Here is a 16,379-nt window from a genome sequence, read left to right as displayed (position 1 = left end):
TCCTCCATGACCTCCTTAACATCTTTCATAAGACTTGCAAATAATCCATTTAAAAATATTATAAACCCAAAGGATTCTTGAGCCAGCTTGCACTCCCGTTCATGTAAGCTGCACCAATGGGGTCTGTACATAAGAGGCAGCTGATTATACTTCTTGTAAGATTGTATTTTAGGATCACAATCTTTGAATGGACTACCACCATTTCACCAACATTAACCCTGCCCTCTTGAGTGTGAATCTCAAACTTCTCTTGTTCCAGCTTCAAGTGTTCACTCTGTTCAAGTTGAAAGAGCAGAACAAGGTGCTACACTGTCAACCCTACAACCTTGATGCACTTGAGGAGACAGACCGGCCCTTCATTCTAGTTATCCAAGATGATTGTATGCTTCGAATGTGTATGAGTTTCTCGAGCAATAGCTCCTGGGCAATAGGCGCAACCTTCAAGGCAAATGTATTTGGCATGCCACTGTATGCATTAGTGGTACCAAATCATCATGGTGCTAGCTTACCTGTGTGGTTCATGCTATGCACATGTGATGTAGGAATTAGCCAAGAAATAGTCACCTTGAGGGTTACTTTGAAACTGGTCCTTCAAAGAATGAACAACATCCACCCAAATGCGTTGGTGATTGATAAGTGCATCACTTCACTACAAGCCATCAAGAAAGTGGTTGATGTTGATCCATTTTGCTGGGAAGTGGGTGAAAATGGTAGTATCACCCAAGTTGCATGCATTGTGCTAGTATGTTGGCTCCACAAAAAGAAGGCTTGGGTGGAGAATTTACTGCCACAGGTGCAACCAAAGGCTTGCTTATGTTTCTTTGCCTCTCCATTTTCCATGCTTATGATTGCCTCCCCCTCCTCACATGTTCTTGTAGGTCCCCAAAGCAATGAAGGACCATGTGTATGATGAAATGGAGAGTATGATGCAATGCCCGACGGAGGAAGAGTTCAAATCAAAGTACAAAGAACTCCTTCGGGAATGCTCAGAACATGATAAAATTCTAAGACATTAGAAATGGATGGGCTGCAAAGACATGCACTTGGCGTCGATTGTGGCCAAAGTTTGGTCGGCTCTTCCCTCATGGGCACATTGACACCACAAACTTGGTGGAGAGACTTTGGCAGTACATAAAGTACACCTTGTTGGATGCACGGATCAATCGATCAGTCTTGGACTTGTTGCATGCCCTTATTGGTGATTCAATCATAGGAACATGGATGGGTGGTACTGCTGTGGAGTTCTTCTGACAGAAACAGGAGATCGGTAATGCCTTTCTGTTTTTTGTATGCCAAAGGTTTACATTTGGAGTATTACTGTCTTTCTACTGCAATCGAAGAAAATGTGTCCTTTTTTGTACTTGCCTGGGTTTACATTTTGAGTAACTGTGTCTTTATATTTCATATTGAGTATCTGTGTCTTTGGTTTACGTCCTTGCTTGGGTTTACACTTTGAGTAGCTGTATCTTTATACTGCATTCTGAGAAACGGTGTCCTCGGTTTAGTTCCCTGACTGTGTTTACACTCTGAGTGACTGTATTTTTATCCTACATTCTGGGTAACTGTGTCTTTGGTTTAGGTCAGTAGCTTGGGTTCACATTATGAGTAACTGTATCTTTATACTGCATGCTGAGTAGTTGTGTCCCTGATTTAGTTCCTTGATTGGGTTTACACTCTGAGTAACCGTATTTTTATCCTGCATTCTGGGTAACTGTGTCTTTAATTTATGTCCTTGCCTGGGTTTACAATCTGAGTAACTGAGTCTTTATACTACCTTTGCTTTTGACTCAGGTAAACACAACATGTATGGGAATGACACGGGGTAAACAAAACGCTTGTGATGAGGTGCAGGTACAATCATTGATAGGGCAGATATGATCGGCTTATTCATGTCTTTCAGATGAAAGGGCTCCCAAGGAGATTGAATTGCCACAAAAGGGAAGCATTTCACAGATTCAGGGGCATGTGAGAGCCACCCAACTCGAGCATGGACAACGGAGAGTTGTAAATGATGAGCCAATCACAACGGTGCCCATTCAACCCTCGAGAGTAATGGGCAAGCTTAGGAAGAAACATCAAAGGGGCCAAAAGTGAGTGCGCTATGCAAAGAGAAATTGAGTGTATTGCCATCATTATTTCACCAAGAACTTCTTGGTGGATCAAAGTGTGGAGTCATGCCAAGCAATATTGAGTGTATTGCCATCATTATTGCACCAAGAACTTCTTGGTGGATCAAAGTGTGGAGTCATGCCAAGCGATATTGCCACTCACTTCACGACATGGGGCACAAGATACACGTGATGCTTTAATTGGTCGGAGAGTAGTCTTGTACAAGGACTCCAACTCTCATGAATGCCTCATTGCATCGGTGTCGTGTGTCTCACACAAGGACGAAGAACGTTCTTTCACACTGACCTTGGCCACTGGACATAGCATTGAGAATGTGTGGGCATCAAAGCATCACATTGTACGTTTGTGAAAAACTCTTTCTCGAGTCTCACTCGTACTTTTATCTAAATATTGGGATTTATGTTTTTTTGTAAATTTTTGTAAAGTTTTAAACAAAAATTATAAATTTTTGAAACCAAAAGATGCAATGTTACCCGTGTGTACATATGCCAACAGAGAGAGAGAGAGAGAGAGAGAGAGAGAGAGAGAGAGAGAGAGAGAGAGAGAGAGAGAGAGAGAGAGAGAGAGAGAGAGAGAGTTTATCTTAAAAAGGCTTTGTGTCCTTGGGTTCATATCTTTTGTATTGAAATGTGAACTAATTTTCTCCTGCCCAGGTTTATGTCTAGCCTTCTTAGGCCTAGGTTTATACCCTCGACAAAAATTGGCATGCTTCAGAAGAAGCATCAAAGGGGCAATAAATTGTTGATGGACCAAGAGTGCAGAGTCGTGCCAAACATTTCAAGCACTATTGACACTAGCTTCACGACAAGGAGCACGAGTCTATGTAAATCAGCCCAAGTTTTACTCTATGCTTCTCTCTAAAAGTTAGGTTTCTTGTGTTTATGTAATGGAAATTGCCTATGAACTTTGAGAGTAGCGAAAAGGAAATTAGGTGAAGCACTTTTGAGAGATTCTTTGTGAGCATAGCGGTTGAAATTTTGATGGTACCAACATAACCATGGTACTTAGTTAACTTGGCATGAACAATACTTTTGCAAGATAGAGAGTGTTAGAAGCTGGACACACCCTACAGAAACTGACTGCTCGACAGATTATTATTTTTTGTAATTATTCATTTATTGAGAAAACCCGACATTTCACCTTTGTAAATATTGGGGCTTACAGAAGTTTTCAGATTGTATCCCAGTTTTGACATCTAGATTGAGTAGATGGTTAAATTGGAACATTAGGGTTTGAGAATTGTAAGGTATTTATACCACTTTTTGACCTTAATGAAAAAAACCCGTTTGTCATTTTAAAAAGTTTTGAAGTCTGTGAGTGAGCGTACTGTGTACGAGAGAGAGTGAGAGATTCATCTTGACGCTACTCGCACATCGGTGGTCGGAATCGAGTGCGGAGAAGTGCAACGTGTTTCCCCCGATGAGAGCAACGTGCCAATACCTACATTGCGCGCGTACGGTCCGGTTTTGCGAGCTCCATCTACGAGCTTCATCTAGTGATTCGGTGAGCATACGTTGTTCGATTTTGCATTGCAGCATATCCACGCGTTCGCATTGAGTAGAGCTACACATTAGGTGCTTTAGTTTTCAGAAACGACGACCTGCAAATTTTGGCCAGACATCCTACGTGATTTTGCACCAGGTATTTTTGGGTTGAGGTTTTGGTTCATAGACCTTAGGGAGAGCGACCTATTGGTGTTAGTAGAGTCTCCTTCAAATTCTGTGGTGTTTTGAGATTTTTTGATGGGTATTCGCCTCTAGAAAGCGTTGTAGGAAGTTTCCTCTTATGCCCTCCAGAAGGCTGTAACTTAGACATTGGGTAGAGACCTCTGTAGGAATTGGTTAAGAGTCGGTCGAGTGTAGGTTGACACCCTATGCTTGCTTCCACGTGCCTGCGGGTCCAGCTTCGTTCTTAGCTGACAAATCTTGGTAGGTGAGTTCTCGCTGTGCTGACGTCCGTCGCGATGTGTCCGTCCAAAATTGGCGCCGCTGCCGGGGACGAAAACCCTAGGTAGGTGACCGAGACTAGTCCTTGAGGAAAGGGATTCTTTGGCTTGCCAAGAGTCTTGTTTTACATTTAGATAGGATCAGAGGGTGGAGGACTCTCTAGGTCTTAGAGGGAGTCTAGGGAGCGTGTGTCTGGCCTAGATCCTTCGACTTAGGTAGACTTAGGTAGTTTTTAGTTGAGTTGTGGTGTGGAGAGTAGGAGTTGGAGCGGTAGAAGTGGTGAGAGGAGATCTTGAGAGTCCGGAGAGGCCAGGAAGCAACCAAAACACCATTATCACCATTTCAAATGACGAGTAGGATTAGAGTAAGTAGGACATCATGATTCAGGATCTAGAGCACTTATGCATGTATACTTGCTTGTTAGATTCATCACAAAGTTGTAAAAGACGCAAAAGTGTGTTTGAAAGCTGAAGTGAAGTCCAAAAGTTGCTGTGAGAGTTTCTGATAGAGCTGCAGAGCATCAGGAGCATTTTTGTCAGGAAAAAATTTAATTTTAAGCCAAGAGACATCCTATGCGTAGGATGTCCACAAGCTAATCTGGTGGGAATTTTGGAATTTTGAGTTGACCAGTGTGTTCAGAAGGTAGGTTTTACCCTATTTTCACTTGGAAAGTGGAAATTTGATCATATCTTGACAGGATAAGGCTAGATAGACTGAAATTGCCAGACATCCTACCCAAATTGTGCCCAGGCATTATTTTAAGACCAAAACCATAGAATGGCTACATGAGCATGATCTGCATGATATACTGAGTGACTGAGAGAGGTTTCATCTCATTTGGGTGAGAAAATTGGGTTCTAAGCAGACTTTAGCACTTTTGATTGAAAAAGGCTAGAACAGCTAAAATTGGGGACTTTTGAAATCCAAACCAAAATCTAAACATACCACTGGGTTTCTGACATCAAGGGGAAGTGGATCAAGTCTGGCGTCAAACAGGCCAAAAATACATCCTACGCGTAGGATGTGTTTTGGATAATCTGGCACTCCAAACCCAGATTTGAGCATACCAAAGTGATCAGCACCTCAAGAGGAGTCTGTGCTTTGCATTTGAAGCTATTTTGAGCAATAAGACATGCTACACGTAGAATGTCTAATGCATGAATTTTGAGCCAGAAACTAACTGTGGGCATAGCAGGGTGTTGTATAGCCTGAGGCAAGCCTCCTAGTCAATTTCGGTCCACGTTGGAGTTGATTTGACTGGTCAGACCAACATCAGGCTGCTGGAACAGATTTCTGATCCATTGACCAGCTTATAGGTGTCCAAATCAAAAAGTAAAAATAGCCGTGGACTCAGCACATCAAGGGGAGTCTATAGTGCAAAATCTAGGCAAAACAGAGCAAGAGACATCCTACGCATAGGATGTCAACTGGGGCTCAGTGAAGAGAAAATTTGACTGAGCTTATACAGTGAGGTTCCATTTGACTTAAGGATTCCAGAACTTCTTTCATAAGTGAATTTGGACCTTGTTTGACCTTTTGACGGAGCAAAGACAGATTAAGACTTTTCAGGTAAATTGACCAACATTCGAGGGAAGTACAGTTCTAGATTAGCAGACCTAATCCAGAACATCAGTAGTGTGTAAAATACAGTAGTGATTGAGGTTAACTCTCCAGTTATACCAATCATTACTAAGATCACGTCTAGAGGTTAAATGATTTAATTCGATCGCCAAAATTAAACGCTTGTGTATAGGTATATTCAGCAGCAAAGCAAGAAGTTGTGCGGAGACTGATCCTTTGCCATGTGAGTGGTTGGATTTGTAATAAATTGCATTGCTAAGTTTGATGAAGTTAAGACTAGGAAGATACATTTTGAGAGACCAAAATGTGGCAGGTGACCAAGGTAGCTTAGTGTCCACCGAGGAGAGTGTAACTCAGGCAAGGCTAGATCCACTAGCACCGATTATTGAGGAGGGTAGTGATACTGACACTTCATCAGACAAATCCTTCTTCATGATGGGTAGTCAACAGCCAGGAGGTTTCACCTATGACGGACCAATGCCAAGAAGAAGCACCTCCCTAAATCCTTTGAATGATTCCAAGTTCACTGTAATCTTCTTAGAAGGAACAAACTTGAGGGGAGCCCTAGTTTATTCTGACTATCGAGGACGCAAGTGTATTTGTATTGAGAAAGGCCGGCTCAGAGACTGGAGATAATTCGAGTCTATGATGATGGAGATAGATTCCGAGATGAAAAGGGGAACCACTATCTGATAGTTAGTAATCCTGAGGATTACAATAGATATGGAGATAATGTGGCAAAAGGAAAAATGGTTTCAAAAACTCAAGAACCGCCGCCTCCAAACATTGATCGACCTGGAGTGATTTTTATGTATGATAAAAAAACAACCAGGGTTTCAACTTATAATGAGAATGTGAGAATTTACGAGCATGAGAGCGAGGGAATAGTCTCCTACTTTTGTTGCAAAGAACCAATACCCAAACGAGTTAAGCAAAGACAAAGTTCTTTACTTATTCTCTTATGAAATTGCTATGGGGAAGGATATCGTTTTTGTTGATAGGTACGAGCGAGAATACCAACGTATTCTCCCAGAGGAGGTAGAAAAGGCAACAGTTCCAGGAGCATCGGCATATGCCCCCGATGAAGTGCCAAGAGCCACCTACACCCCTAGCAAGTCGACAAACCCCTTTTCAAAGGAGTATGACATGACCACACATTCTACCCAACCGCAGACATTCAACAACCAAAACCAACCAGCAACTCAGCCATCATTGCAGGCATGGCTTCGATAGAGTGCAGCATTAGAGCAAGACCAAAACCGAGATGGTTATCAATCCGCACGAGGGCTAAGGGATTTACAAGAACCACCACTCTATTCATGGTATCAAGGAGAGAGTAAGCCAAACACTCAAGGGTCAACAGAGCCTGAGAGACCACCCATAGAACGAGTTCGGAGAGATGAACCATCTCTGGCAAGAACTGTTAGAAATTATGGCTTAGGAGCACCTCTGGGAGAGGAACCCGGCCACTACCGAAGGCTAGAGGAGGTATATACATTGGGACGAGGAGATCCAATGATGAGATTTGTAGACCATCGTAGAATTAGACCTTCTCAAGTGCAAAAATGGGTAAACAAGAAATACACGAGAAACAGGGATCCGAGAGATCATGTAGCAGCCTTTGTGCGTGTAATTAGAGTTGAAGAGGTGTTAGACTTCCCTACCCAATTTGCAGGGTTTGGACTAACCCTAGAGGATGACACTGTTACTTGGTTCGACTCTGTGGAGCGTAGAGACTTTGAGTCTATGGAGGAGGTGTTTGACGAGTTTATCGAGGAATTCTCACAAAGGGGGATAGCTCATAATACGGTCTCACAAATCCATAAATTCAAACAGAAATATGGGGAATCTGTACGAAAGGCAACCCTAAGACTAAAAGGATATGTTAATTTCTGTCCTGTGGAAGAACTGCCAACTCAATCCAGACTTATGCTTATATTCATCCAAGGACTAAGGAATGCGGATCTCTAGAAAGACTTACATATGAAGAGGGGCATGACGTTGAATGAGTTGACCAAGGAGGCTCTTTACCTTGTGGACAATTGTGCGGTCTACAAAGAGGGGGAGTTCAAGGACCTTGACGACGATTCATCTTCACAACAAAGTGGAAGAGGTCTTCTAAGACAGCACTGAAAGGAGAAGTAGCTGTAAACCAAGAGCTGCTTGTTGATGAAGTGCTAAAAAAGATTAACTTGTACACCAAACCCCAGGCTAAACAGCCCAAGTGGTGTGCTATTGAACAAAAATGGACAAACCATGGGACAGAGAAATGTTATTATAACAAGGGATATGTGAGAGAGAGACCTTACACTCCCCAAGCTCAGGTAGCTTCTCCTCAAGTTCCACCGATGCCTAGGTATCAAGCAGGTAGCCTACCAAGACCTGTAGGTGTAGAAAGACCACAACCGGTGTTGGGGCAACAACCACCCCTACCAGGATTACGACCAATCGGTATAAGATACACACCAACCGTAACCGAATCAGAAGAGAAGGCTTTGGTGCCTATGCATGCATATTATGAAGATCCCAATGGATATGCAGCAAATCCTGTCTATTATCCATCGGAAGAACCCTCAACACCAGAACCATGGAGCATGATAGGAGGTGCAGGACCACCAACCGCTACACAGGTAGCAGGACAAGGAATATATAGCTTGGATGAACGAACATTGTTGTTCATAGCCAACAGAGGCATGGGCGGACAGAGACATGCATACCAACAAAGAGGAGCTCAAGTAGCACCTCAACAGCCTAAAGGACTCTGCTACAAGTGTGGTGGAGACCATTGGCTAAGAGACTATCCTCATGATGAAATCATTAGAGTCAACGCATATTGCGCCGAGTGTGGAGTTACTCATTTGATTCCTGATTGCCCTAAGAACCCGAGCAAAGGAGCAAAAACTACCTTGAACATGCTGGAAGTAGTGCCTTCCAGTGGAGGGTCAGAAAACGAGACAATCATACCTATTCAGGCAGTGACGCGAGCCCAAGCTCAAAGAATGATGAGCGAACCCATGATTGAAGAGCCAAAAACCGATGCTCCAAGTTCAAAAACAAAAAATCAGAGAAGCACTTGGAAAGCTAGAAAGGCGCGTATGAAAGCCAAGAGAGAACGAGAGCAAACGGCTCTATCCGAGGAGTTAAAACACACCAAAGATAGATTAGAGCGGTTAGAGGATCTAGCTAGCCTAAGCTCACACACTACAACAACCATAGCACCCAAGGAAATAGCAGAACCCAAAAGTGCAGGATCAGGAGGATCAGTGTTGGAAGACAAGGTAAATGAGCAGTTAGATGCAATTTTAAAAGCTTACGAAGCCAGACTCAAAAAGAACCAAACCCAAGGGCAAACATGGATGACTTATCCATATGCGGAAATAGAAAAACAGAGGTTGGAAATGTGTAGAAAGATGATTGAAACAGCTCAATCATTGATAGAAAACCCGCTTGGTAAACCTGCAAGTTGGCATGAAGTACCAGCTCCAACCCCTATCAAACCAACTTTAGAGAAACAAGTAGAAACGAAGGAAAGACTCACGAATTCCTCTGAGTCTAGGAGAGAACCTATCATAGTGCCAAATACAACAGATGAGACAAGTGATGGGTTCGAGCCTAAAACATTGGTAGAAATGGGTAAGGATTTTAACGGGCTAGATGACCTGTCCAGAAGCAAATCCGTGATGCCAACGAAGCTAACAGGGTGAGTTACCACATGAATAGCACGAGAAAAGAGAAAAATGAGATCTTATCTCCTATTGAAGAATTTGAAGCAAGATCACAAATGAACTTTGATATGCATTCACAAGGGGGAGACCAGGGATCAATTAGTTCGGAGCACAGCCAACCAGACTCGCTGAAAACTCTACCCTCTTACCTAGAGGTGAGAGCAATCCCATCTCAAAGATTTTCTTCTAACAAAGTGATGGATTCACAAGGGTTGATTGAGTTATTGTCCACCCCGGTGGCATGCACAATCACATTAGCCGAACTCCTAAGGTTATGACCAAACATGTGGACCGCAGTAGGCAAATGCTTAGAAAAATTTGGAGTGAAAGATCCCACCTCAAAGCTTCAAGAAGAGATCAGAGAATTGGACAGGCCTCAACTAAACACTAGGCCAGTACCTTTAAACAAGTTTGGAGAGTATTGCGAGGGAGAAGATGGAAACACCACGATACTAGCAGAATTCCAAGGAGTAGTTTCCAAAGCTATTCTTGACAGTGGAGCAGGAGTCGCTATCGCCACCAAGGAAATCTAGAAAAAATGGGGAAAAACAGCTTTGAGAACTACCAGAATGAAATTGCAATTGGCAGGTGGGTTCATGGAGAAGCCTCTAGGAGTTTTAGAAAAAGTGATTGTCACCTCATGCGGAATCGAGTATGAGCATACATTTGCAATAGTCGATTTCGACAAAAAGAACAATTACGAAATCATCTTGTGAAGACCATTCATGAGACAATTAAAGATGGTCCAGGATTGGTCCAGGATTGGGGTTACGACCACATATACCTCAGACATGGCGAGACAACAACCAAAATTCACTTGAAAGACCATAGTTACAAGGATGTGAACCAGACACCAGTGGAAGAATTTGATTCAGCTACATTGGCGAGATCGGAACTCCCAGCATGGTTAGGGCAACAAAAAGATCTATGGATGTGCAGAGCTTCACATTGTGGGAGCTTAAATAGAGAGGAATGCGTCTTAGAAAGAGCGATTGAGGACAAGGATTATATTTCGGAACCTTTTCCTGAAGATGCCTTGGAACCTCTGGAATGGGAACACATACTAGCAACATTGGATGTCTGTACCATTATAGATAGTCCAACAACAAAATTTTGCGATAAGGATGGGTATGATGTGCTACCCTATTACATGGTAATCCTTATACCAGGAGGAGATGAGATGGTAGAACCACCAGAACAAGAAGAGTTTTATAACTCCTCTGAGCATCTGGAGGTAAATAACGATGCAGATAATGAGTGTTTAGACAGCGCAAGCGAGCGTGGGGAGAAAATAGAGAAATATCAAGTTTTATGATTTTACCAATCACGCACCCTAGATGCCAGGAACGCTATAGGAGAAAACGAGCAGAAAACAAAATGAGAGAAAACCTGATGCCTAGGATAAAAGATAAAACTCACTATCTAATGCTTGTCAAAGCAGAGGTTTGTGTAAAAGACCAAATATCAGGAAGATTCTCAAAAGTTCGAAGGGAAAGAATGCAAGAGGAAATAAAACAAGTACGAAAAGCTAAAACAGAAACAAAATCAAACAAAAATCAAAACAAGAAACAACAAAAGACCCAGAGTGGACCAAATTGGAGCGTAAAAAGAAATATCAAGCACTAAAACGGTCTTTACGAGAGGTATGGACTATTGAGGAAGAAAGTGATGGTAAGGAGGAGTCAGAAAAAGGAAACATGAATGTACCATCACACTATCGGAAATTCACCATCCAGAACAGAAAAATCATAATGACACCACCAGTCAGAGAAAGAACAAACCAGGAATCTTACCATGGGGGAAAATGCAAAAAGGATAGACCTCGTTGAACCAGGTGAGAAGCCTCAGCCGGTCTATATCGCAACCGATTTAGAGCCTGAAGAAGAAGAACTGCTAACACAACTTCTCAAGAAGTATAAAGATGTGTTTGCATGGTCCTACAAAGACCTCAAAGGAGTTGATCCATCGATATGCCAACATACAATTCCTTTGAAATTAGATGCCAAACCTAGCAAACAACGTCCTTATACATATAATGACACATTTGCTAAACAAATCAAAGAGGAGATTGACAAGCTGATGGATGTTGAATTCATCTATGAAATCGAACATACAGGTTGGGTGTCACCCATTGTGGTTGTCCCCAAAAAGAACAAAAAATTGCGAGTGTGTGTAAACCTCCAAAAGGTAAATGTAGCCACCATAAGGGATAATTATCCCTTGCCGATCACAGAACATGTACTTGAGCGGGTGGCCGGGAAACGGGCTTATTCCTTTCTAGATGGGTTTTCAGGGTATAACCAACTGGCAATTGCAATAGAGGATCAACACAAAACAGCGTTTGCCACAGAATGGAGAATATATGCGTATCGAGTTATGCCTTTTGGCTTAACTAATGCCCCTACTACCTTTCAAAGGTTAATGACGCATGCGTTCAAAGAATACCTGAGAATATTCTTAGAAATATACATGGATGATCTTTGTGTACACTCTCTTCTACGAGAGGAACATATTGACCATTTGCAAAAGGTATTTGAAAAATGCAGAACATATCGAATCTGTCTTAACCCAGAAAAGTGCATTTTTATGGTTAGGCAAGGCCGCATCTTAGGACACATTGTCTCAAGAAATGGCATAACCACTGACCTAGACAAAATCAAAGTCATAGTAGACCTACCCATGCCTACTAATGCGACACAAGTGCAATCTTTCATGGGACACTGCGGATATTATTGAAGATTCATATATATGTATGCAGTCATCGCACAACCTCTGTATTGTTTGTTGGTCAATTTCGACTGGACTGAGGAGTGTGAAATTTCATTCCAAAAGCTTAAGGAAAACCTTGTATCAACACTTGTACTTAAAGCACCGGATTGGGAAAAGATATTCCATGTTCACATTGATGCATCTGCATATGCAATCGGGAGTATTTTGGCTCAACCTGAAAACGGAACAATGGATTTTCCAGTTTGTTATGCAAGCCAACAATTAAATAGTGCGGAAAAGAACTACACAACCACCGAAAGAGAAGGGTTATGAATGATTTATGCTGTAAAGAAATTTTGGCATTATTTGCTCGCAAACAAATTTGTGTTCTTCATAGATCATCAAGCTCTTTTGTATCTGGTTAATAAACCATGCAATACTGGGAGGATTGTACGCTAGTTTAATGCTTATCTTTTCAATATTGAAATGATACCCAAATGATCTCAGGAAATTGTTAGCATTCTTTCCTTTGGAGGTAGGTTTGATAACACGGAAGACAGATCCAAACAACAAACAATTCGATAAACAAAAAACTTCCAGTTGATTGCAGGACGGCTGTATCATCTAGGAAAGGAGCAGATTCTATGATTATGTATAAATCCGGAGGAATTTGAGTGTTATCTTAAAGAAGCACATGTCCAGAATTGTGCATTTCATTGTTCAGTAGTGAAAACACACCAAAGACTGAAACAATTGGGGGTTTATTGGCCAACTATGTATGCCGACACACATGCTTATGTTAACAATTGTACTATATGTAGTGCCAAACGACCAGTGGATCACGCGACATTGTTTCAGGTCAACATTGCACCTGCATGGAGTCAATATATCATTGATTTCTTAACCAGAAATGCGTTTCCTGAAAACATAACAAAAGCACGAAAAAGGGCTATAGAGCTGGAGGCTCGCGACTTTAGTTTAATTGGGAAACAACTCTATAAGCAAGGAAAGGACAATCAACTTAGAATCTGTGCAAGTGAAAGTGAATACCTGCTGATTCTAGAACACGCACATGGAGGCATAAGTGGAGGCCATTTTTCAGGCGATAAAACAACAAAAATTATCTTAACCGCAGGAATATGGTGGCCTACATTGCATATGGATGCTGACGAGTTTGTAAAGCATTGTGATGCATGTCAGCGCACCAAGGTGCCGATAAAGAGAGATGAAATGCCCCTATGGCCAATGATGGGAGCAAGGGCATTTGCAAAATGGGGCATTGATTTTGTGGGACCTATTTCACCCCCTGCATATCGCACCCATACCCAATATATCATTGTGGATAGGGACTATCTCACGAAATGGGCGGAAGCCAAGGCAACACAAAAAGCAGATGCACGAACCACTGTACAATTTTTGTATGAGAATGTTTTTGTACAATACGGTTTACCAATAGAAATTGACAGTGGTCGAGGAACACATTTTCTTAATGAAGTCATAGAATATCTGCTAGAGGAATTCATGGTCATACATAGAAAATCTGCTCCATATCATCCACAGGCAAATGGACAAGCTGAGGCCACAAAGAAAACACTATGCACGGTTCTCACTAAAATTGTATCAGAGTCAAGAACAGATTGGGATCAGCAGTTACACTCAACACTATGGGCATACAGAGTAGCTTACAAAACATCGATATGAACGACACCGTACAACATGGTGTTTTGCCTAAATGCTATATTACCCATAGAGTTTTGAATTCCAACTCTACGAGTAGCGAAACGCTTAGAATGGACTGGGCATGAGCTCTCTTCAAGAATAGATGATCTTGAAAAGCTAGATGAACTTCGCTTGAGAGCTGTAGCTTCGATCTATGCTAAAAAGAGAAGACGAAAGGAGTTTTTTGACAAGCATGTGTGCATGAAAGAGTTCAAAACAGGTGATTATGTACTTGTCTATACCTTGAAGCAACATGCCAAGAAACTTAGGAAGCAAGGGATGGGACCCTTTGTGATTAGTGACCTATCACAAAGTGAAGCTGTCAAGCTTGCTACATTAGCAGGTGAACAAATGCCAAATTGATTAGTGGGTGTCGATTGAAGAAATATCATTTACCACTAACACAGGATATGCTTCAACAAATCCATAAAGAAAAACAACGGATGAAGGAGAAACAGAGGGTACGGGAAGAAGCCCAAGCAGAAGCAATAGAACGCATTGCAAAAAGAAGGCTTCTACGACAACAAGAACAATGTGGATCACCGTTGCGAATCAATGCCATTCGACTAACGAATTTTGATGAAGACACAGTGGAGCCAATAATTGCATTCAAAGTGGGTAGCAATCAAGTTGAATCGATGGCATTGCTTGATTCTGGAGCTCAAGTAAATTTGATCTCTTACAGATTATACAAACAGCTCAAGCCCACAGGTCAACTTCATCCTACTCCACAAGTGCTGGAAAGTAGTACATCACATTCGCTAAAAACATTGGGTTGGACTATATTGCATGTACAAGTACATCAATATATTTACCCACACAAATTTTATGTGGTCGAGGATGAAAGCGCACAACACCCTATGTTGTTGGGACAACCTTGGCAAAAAGAGTACAATGTGCAGATAGATTGGAATGCGAATGCAGTAAAAATTCAGCATGCACAAGAACAACAGGTGGTAGCCTTTGCTCAACAACCCCAGAAGAATCAATTGCCAGCAATGCAATCACTGGATAAAGAGCCACAAGGAAGCGTGCTACTAAAGAACAACACGATACCCATGGTAAACAAACAGGTAATTGCCATTATTGTTCACTAGAAGTATAAAAAGTCACCGACCACAGTGAAGAGATCAGAATTAGCAACACGAGAAAAACAAGTATGGGTGTGGAAGGATAGAGATGACATGGCAAACAAACCACAATACAACAGAAGAATTCAACAGAAACACATAGTTCAACCAAGAACCAAGGGAATAAAACAGATATGGATCCCAAAGAAAATGCTCAGCAACAACTCAAATATGACTCGCATCTGGATCCCGAAACCGAAGCAAAAGGAACTCCCTTCAGTACAAGCAACATCGAAAGGCAGACAACTGCATATGAAACCGGCAAACCGATTTATGTGGGTGCCAATTAGCAACAAAACAATGGCAACCGAGGCAGTAGCAATAAACCTACGAAAACCGGCAAGGCAAAGCTACACATGGAAAGCAAAAGAGACAAGGTCTACGGCCAATTCCGCCATGGAAATTCTCTCCAAGGAGACAACTAAGGCCATATCGACAGTAACGGCAAACCACGCGACTTTTGCAAGCCAAACGATCAAACAAAGAGCAAGCCAAACGATCAAACAAAGATCGGTAGAGTTACAACTTTTACTTGCAAAGAAACTCTGCCCACCAAATCAACAACAAATAGGAAACCTCGACGGCGAATGCCAATAAGCATCTTGCTTATACCCTTCTCTTACACAGCATTACTTTTTCCATGCATTGACCGAGTATGCATAAAATAGGGCCACATTACACGGCCAAGCATTAGCACAATTTTTTCAACCCATGCATGGCACATACACCGAGGTGATACCTTGTCGTCCGCGAGGACTCCGGCTAGGAGGGGGGAAGGCATTCTCAAATGCGGACCCAATGGCAGAAAGAGCAAAAAAGGGCATGTTTTTCGACTATTTTTAAGGGTTTTTGTTTGATTGTGAAATGTTTTGGACTAACCCAAGTACATATGCCCTTATACAGCATGAATCTACAGGTATATGGGGCTAAACGCCAAATGAAGCCCCTAGATGTGTGTATATAAGTAAGAATAGCCATTTTTCGAGCAAAATATTGGTAAAACGGAGAAATCCGGTCATAAAAATTGCATGTGAGTGTATATAATGTTTTGCGGTGATTTTTTTGATTTATTATATTTTTTGGAGATTTTTTGGGTTTGATTTGCTATTTTCCTTTTAATTTTGCTAATTTTTGGCAGAAAAACTTCAAAAATACAAAAGGCAGGTGAAAAACGGTCGTAATGAAAAACAAAAAATATGGGATGATTAGTGACTATAGGACAACCTATGGTACAATGGGGGTGCAATTATGAGACTGGAGCGGAAAGCGTGTTTTGGCCAGATTTTGACCGAAACGTCCAATTTCTTGTAAACTGTGCAAATGGAGTCCAAATCAAGAAATTTTTGAGCCTAAACCGCATCTCGCAAGAAGTTGGAAGCACATGTCAAATTTCATGAAAAGTGGTTCGGGGACCCCCATTATAAGAATTTTTCACTTCA

The 16,379-nt window shown here is 41.8% G+C and overlaps 1 pseudogene; it reads left to right on the top strand.

Moving 5' to 3' along the window:
• The first annotated feature begins 890 nt into the window (after positions 1-890).
• On the top strand, positions 891-1,386 carry LOC147435290 (uncharacterized; annotated as a pseudogene).
• Positions 1,387-16,379: the final 14,993 nt, after the last annotated feature.

The sequence above is a fragment of the Adiantum capillus-veneris genome, chromosome 18 (genome assembly GCF_014529385.1).
Source record: "Adiantum capillus-veneris isolate H3 chromosome 18, ASM1452938v2, whole genome shotgun sequence".
Classification (NCBI taxonomy): Eukaryota; Viridiplantae; Streptophyta; class Polypodiopsida; order Polypodiales; family Pteridaceae; genus Adiantum; species Adiantum capillus-veneris.
The sequence above is the reverse complement of the archived record's forward strand: the minus strand, read 5'-3'. Positions and strand labels throughout refer to the sequence as shown.